The 6,618-nt window shown below is 34.8% G+C and overlaps 1 pseudogene; it reads left to right on the plus strand.

The window, feature by feature from the left end:
- Window positions 1–3,811: 3,811 nt before the first annotated feature.
- Window positions 3,812–5,972, plus strand: LOC143045095 (uncharacterized; annotated as a pseudogene).
- The last annotated feature ends 646 nt before the right edge of the window (window positions 5,973–6,618 follow it).

The following is a 6,618-nucleotide window of genomic DNA, read 5'->3' on the forward strand; positions in this document are numbered from 1 at the left end:
TGTCAAGTTTTACAGAACGTAACGTCAAAACAAGTAAAAAAGCATGGTGTGACATTATGACTAGACAAAAGTAGTCGCTGACTGTGTCGTTAATACTTCCGACATGTGATCGAAAATGGGTTCAAAAAAATCCCTGAACAAAAGATTTTAATGTTATATAGTATTTTTTGTGCTATTATAATTTCAAATTCTCCCCCTCCAAAACTGTATAATATGACTTATCATACTTGTAACAAAAATGTAAAAAACGGCGTTTTGTGACATTTTGACTAGACAAAAACAAAAAGATCGCGTTTATTTTTTTTCTCAATATTTTCTCTTAAAACTTCGACACAATTTTTTTTCATACACTTAAAAAAAAAGTTTTCACGTTTGAATAAAATTTCATATCGTAGAAAAGACTGCAACTGCCTATTACTTTTCATAAGACACTTTACAAATACGCCAAAACGTCAGAAAACTGCGAGTGTGACATTTCAACGGATTTAATAAAATGAACAATTTAGGACATAAATTAAACAATACTTACTAATTGAAGACATAAAAAGTTGTATATTTATTGTATAATTTTGACACAGGAAGGGTGGATATGTAAATTGTGGTTTGGATCTGCAGCATTCGTTCGAATTTTGAAGAGCTCCATAAAATATGCGAGATTTGGGTTTTGTGACAGAAATACAAATTTCAAAAAATCATTAATTCTGCCACGATCTTTTGAAATGTTGTAACACAACTTTTTATTTTTTTTCCTTATTATATACGGAATAAAAAGATATATCATTTTTGGAATAATCTATTTGAATTACCTTTAAAAATCACTCTTAACTTCACCCCTATCCATATTTTTTTTCAATTTTCGGCTTGACCACAAAACAAAGTGAACTTTTCGTCCTGGTCAGACGCGTCCAGTTAACGATGACGTCATAAATAAAACATACACCATTAACACCAAAGACTGCTCTTGCTAGGAGTACAACTTTTTTTTAATAAGTTTAAAAATTGACAAGAATAACTTCAGAGCAACGCTGATCATATGTCGCGGTGTTACTTGTCTACACGCTCAAAATCAGTGTTATTAGGGATCATTCGAGTAACAAAATTAATAAAAGTATTGATTTTAAGGCATATTCCATTTCTACTTTTAATTACGCACATTTTGATATATACATTTATATAGTTATCAATTCCGAAACTTCTAACAAATGCAATAAAGGCGAACTGGAAAGCAAAACCCGTATTATCACCAACACCGTACGCGACGTCTGATACATTTTTTAAAACTGTCGTATATCTCACGTCATTATCATAACCGTCTAAAACATCACTGACGCAGAAATATTTGAAACAAATATACATACAAATATGAAGATGGTGTATGGGTGCAAATGAGACAATTCTAAATCCAAATTACAATGTTTAAAAAGTTAACAGTTATAGGTCAAAGGGCAATCTTGATCGCAGAGCAAGGACCCTGTCTTCTAGTGCGGTAACTGAAAGCATAATTTTTCGAATTGAATCTCCCCACCGAACACACACCCATATAATATATCATTGGAAAGAGGAAATCTTGTACTATAAAAACATGCCTATAGTCAGGACTTGATATGGTCACACTTCTTTAAATTGAGGTCAATGGTCATCTGTACAAATCTGTGAAAATTTTGAAGGATTTCAATTTTGACATTTATTTTTTTATTCTAAACTCTACCTAAATACAAACGGTACTGTTTTGGTTTAAATAATGTTTGTGATTATACATAAACCTTAATCATTAAGATTTTTTTATTAAAAAAATTCCTAAAACGACGTTTTATAAACAAAATTTCAGAAATCCTGTTTTCAACCCTTAAAATGTTAAGAGCACGTTAACCTTATAAAAAAATTCAATTTCAGGTATAAAATCAGGTGTCATGAAGGACAATACTTTAAAATTATTTTCCAAACTATCATTTTGGGTGAGTTAACAAATCAAAGCAATGGAACACCACAGTCAAATATGACCTCAAATTGAATTTGCGGATACTTCTGGTTATTTTTTTTATAGACTACTCGTTGCTTTCGTATTTTTCATAATTATTGCTGCTTCTATAGTATTAACTGTGGTTGTGTATTTTATTCTGGTTAATGTCTACTACATGATCGGTTTATACCCCCTTTTTTCCTTGCAACGTACCACAAACTTCAAAAGTATTCCATATAAAAAAAGAAGATGTAATATGATTGTCAATGAGACTACTCTCTAACAGAGACCAACTGACACATACATTAACGATTTAAAAAGATCTCATACGAACTTCAAAAATGAGTAAAATCCATAGAGTACTGTCGGGTATTTTCGACCAGAGGCAGTTTTCGACCACCGAACATTTCGGGAGCGATTTCATGCACGCGAGGCGTTGTTTCCGCATCATTTGGAACCGCGTGCAGATCTGCAGAAATAAATATTTGTCATGGAAGGTTAGGTTAGCTGCAATTCACGGAAAGAAGTAGTAAGTTACATAATTTGTAACGGTTGTCGTGGAAAATCTCGCCATGATAAAAACAAGTATTACGTCATGTGTTAAAAAATATCTGTCTTTCAACAAATGATTTCAGTAAAAAAACACCTACTGTTCAAGCATGAAAACCTAATGACACTGTTCGCTAAATTCCTGGGAATAAAAAGGAACACATAAATGAATAAATCAGACGCATTTTAAAAAATATTTTGCCGATAATCAACTTATATCCCTTTCACACGTATTTCGCCTATTTTCGACCAGTCTTGTATATTTTGTGTTACTATGGACGCTTTGTTTACGTTTTTCAAGGCTACAGTGATGTCACAATATGAATGACGTAACGAAATCGGGCACCTTGTATAGACAATGTCATAGTCAGAAGGACAATGTTATCGCAATTGGAATGTCGAATACACTGTGATTGTAATTTTTTTTACTAGCTGAAAATAAGAAAATCAAAACTTTATCTGAGCAACAAGATCAAAATGCAGTCTGCTTTTGAAGGATATTTTTTAGTCCAAACTTATTTTTTTTCCTCCGCGAAATTAAAGCAATTTGTCTAAAGGTCAATAGAAAACCCGAAGACGTTTATAAAATACTCCCTAAAAGAGGGTGGACGGGAGGGGTTTGACAAGGGGTAGCAAGCATCACTTCCCTTCTTTTAATATCAACTTGAGCTAACAATCCCTCCCCTTTACTCCCTGTTCTCATTCCCCTTAACCCGACCCCCTTATTTTACTCCCAGTTACTCCCGATTATCGCCTCCCTTATCCCAGGGACCCCATGTCCACCAACTCCTACCTGTTTTCTCTGTTGTGTTTGTTTTTCTCGTGGTGCACTTGGGTCACCTTCCAGGCTGTTAAAATTTAAATGTTTTTGTTCACTTTTTTTACTCTAAAAATGAACATGTATTAATATAATTAAGAAGGTGTGGTATGAGTGCCAATGAGACAACTCTCCACATTGTTTGTTTATATTATATTAGTATTTTCGAAAGTATGTAATCATATTTGTATTTAATTTAATGCCTCAGTTGCTACAGGTTGGGTTTTTTTCGGTCTGTTTTATTTGCTTCATCTTTGTCCCGTAACATTCCAAATATACTGTATATGATCATTTCCTTCATTTAACTTGTCTGGGAAATGCAAAATGACCGGGTCTACTAAATTTGTATGTACATGTGCAAAATAAAATCGTATTGATACAGGAAATAGATACATTTAAAAAGCTATAAAAACAGGATACCTTCAAGTATAAGTGATTTCCATTTAACCCCATTTCGTCTCGTTTGTACACCCTTAACGCCTGGATTAAGTTTCAATGAAGTCATAAAATGCATGTATCATCGCGTCGGCACAATTTCTTGTTTAAGCAGGTTTTTACCTCACCCTTTTCTGCTTTCAGATTTTCAAATACAATGGGGAAACGAAACAAGTACAGAAATTATGCTCTAGAGGATATCCAAAATGCAGTACAAATGATTGAAAGTAAGGCAATGTCAATTCGATCCGCATCACGACAATACAATGTTCCAAAAACGACTATTATAGACAAACTTAATGGCAGATCTAGTCTTCAAGCAAGATCAGGACCTAGTCCGGTATTATTTGATAGTGAGGAAGAAAGGCTAGTCCACTGGGTCATAGATATGGCAAAAATCGGCTATGGCCAAACAAGACAGCAACTTCTGTATACGGTGAAGACAATTTTGGATCATGACGGTAGGAAAACCCCATTTAAAGATAATTTGCCGGGTAAGGATTGGTTATATGCTTTCATGAAACGCCATCCTGAGATTTCTACTCGCACTCCGCAGAAACTTGGTAAGGAACGCGCAGTTATATCTTGACAAAAAATAAAATGGTGGTTTGAAGATTTTGCAAAGTACCTAACGGAAAATTATGAAGAGGGAATGAATATATTGAAAGATGCTTCCCGCATATATAACGCAGATGAAAGTGGTTTTCCGCAAGATCCAAAATCTGGTAAAATTTTGGCTGCTAAAGGCAGTAAGAATGTGTATTCAACATGTTCAGCTGACAAATCACAGATAACAGTTCTTGCATGTATGAGTGCAACAGCACACTACTTACCACCTATGCTTGTATTTCCAGGGGAGCGTTTCCGGTTTAATCCACTAGAAGGTTTCACTGAAGCAGTACTTGGTCGGACAAAGACTGGTTGGATGGATTCCGAACTATTTTACACCTGCGTGCGTGATCATTTTATTACTGCCATAAAGGACCGAAAAGTAAAGCTACCGGTTATTTTGCTGGTGGATGGACATACTAGCCATATTAGTCTGGAAACAGCTCATCTTTGTAAGTCTGAGAATGTTATATTGTACTGTTTGCTCGAACATGCAAGTCATATATTACAGCCTTGTGATGTTACTCTGTTTGGGCTTTGAAGAAGCACTGGAGAGATTCAGTGAGAGATTACCAGTTCAAAAATCCGGGTGAATTTGTCACAAAAGGTACCTTTGCTTCTGTATTTAAGTCGGCGTGGCCAAAAGGAACAACAGTTGATGTAGCAATTAAAGGTTTCCGTCATACGGGGCTTTATCCATTTTCAGTTGAAAGTGTAGATAAATCTAAAGTCGAGCCATCTGAAGTATTTGCCAGGGCAAAACCAGACCAGGATCTCGGTAATGACGACGATATGAATTGTAAAGATGCCCAGGTTGATAGTCGTCCAGTTACCAATAGTTCTGGGACCTACAATCTAGATCAAGAACCCGTACAAATTGCTGATGAGGCGGATACAGAAATTGCTTTAATGCCATCTGAAATTTTTGACTCTGTCTCATGTGAAACATCACATACAATAGTTGAAGAATTGCATGATCAGCCTCCTTGTCTTTATCCAGAAACCATCATACAAGTTAATCCATGCAATGTCAATGTAACACCACACAAAGACGAAAACAAACAATCGTGTGAAAAAGCACCTTCATCATCTTTTGAACTCCTACTTGTTACTCCAAGTGAACAAAAGACTCTCAAGAAAAAGAAAACTCGCACTGTACTACCAAAAGCCGTATCGGGATCGGAAATGATAAAAATTTTAGAGAATAGAAAACAGGAAATGAAAGAAAATCGTAAGATTGATAGAGAATTAAAACGCAAACTAAAGGAAGAGGAAAATGCTAAAAAGGAAGAGAAAAAAAACGAGAAAAAGAAAAGAATGGAAGAAAATAAGAAACGTAAATTATTCAAAAAAACAAAAGAAATCGGAGAAATCGACTACTTCCGGGCTTTGTTCCAAGTGTTTACTTGAAACAGACGATGTTTATATATGTTGCGAGATTTGCTCCTCCTTTTATCATGCAAAATGCTCTGGTGTTGACTTTTCTTGTGTGCATATTGACGACATCGTTAGCTTTCCATATGAGTGTGATGATTGCCTCTAAAAACCGTCAGATATATTATGTGACAAAATTTTCAAAATGAATGTATGACTTGTTACAAATTCTATATATTTATTACTACAGTGCAATGATTTGATTTAAAAGAAATAATATTGCTATATGTATACTGTGATGCATTATCTGTTGTTATTTTCGATAGTTGGAACACATTTTTTGGGGGAGTCATTAGTCTTTGGTACGGGTGTGTGTTGCACAGTCTTTAGTTTTTTGTGTGGTTCTTGTTGCAGTCTAGTTTTTTGTGGGGCTCGTGTTGATCAATCTTTAGTTTTTTGTGGGATTCGTGTTGCAGTCTTATGTTTTTGTGGGGTTCGTGTTGCACAGTCTAGTTTTTTGTGGGTTTCGTGTTGCACCATCTTTAGTTTTTGTAGGGTTAGTGATGCCCAGTCTTTAGTTTTTTTGTGGGGTTTGTGTTGCTCACTCTTAGTTTTCTGTGTTGGGTATGTGTGGACTGTCGTCGTATTTTTTTAGTTAAATTGTCCCTTTGGTATCTGACCCCCCCTTATTTTATCTTAGAATACAGAACATTTTGAAAAATGATAAATTCAGCGTGGCTTCGGCAATTTGTTATAATCGTTTTTCTGATAAATACATTTTTGTCATAAATAATTACTTGCCGTAACTTTAGGGAGAAACTATTTTATTCTTATTTGTTTGAGGGGGATATCATAATGTTAGTCTTATAATATA

The sequence above is a fragment of the Mytilus galloprovincialis genome, chromosome 9, assembly GCF_965363235.1.
Source record: "Mytilus galloprovincialis chromosome 9, xbMytGall1.hap1.1, whole genome shotgun sequence".
In the NCBI taxonomy this organism is placed as follows: domain Eukaryota; kingdom Metazoa; phylum Mollusca; class Bivalvia; order Mytilida; family Mytilidae; genus Mytilus; species Mytilus galloprovincialis.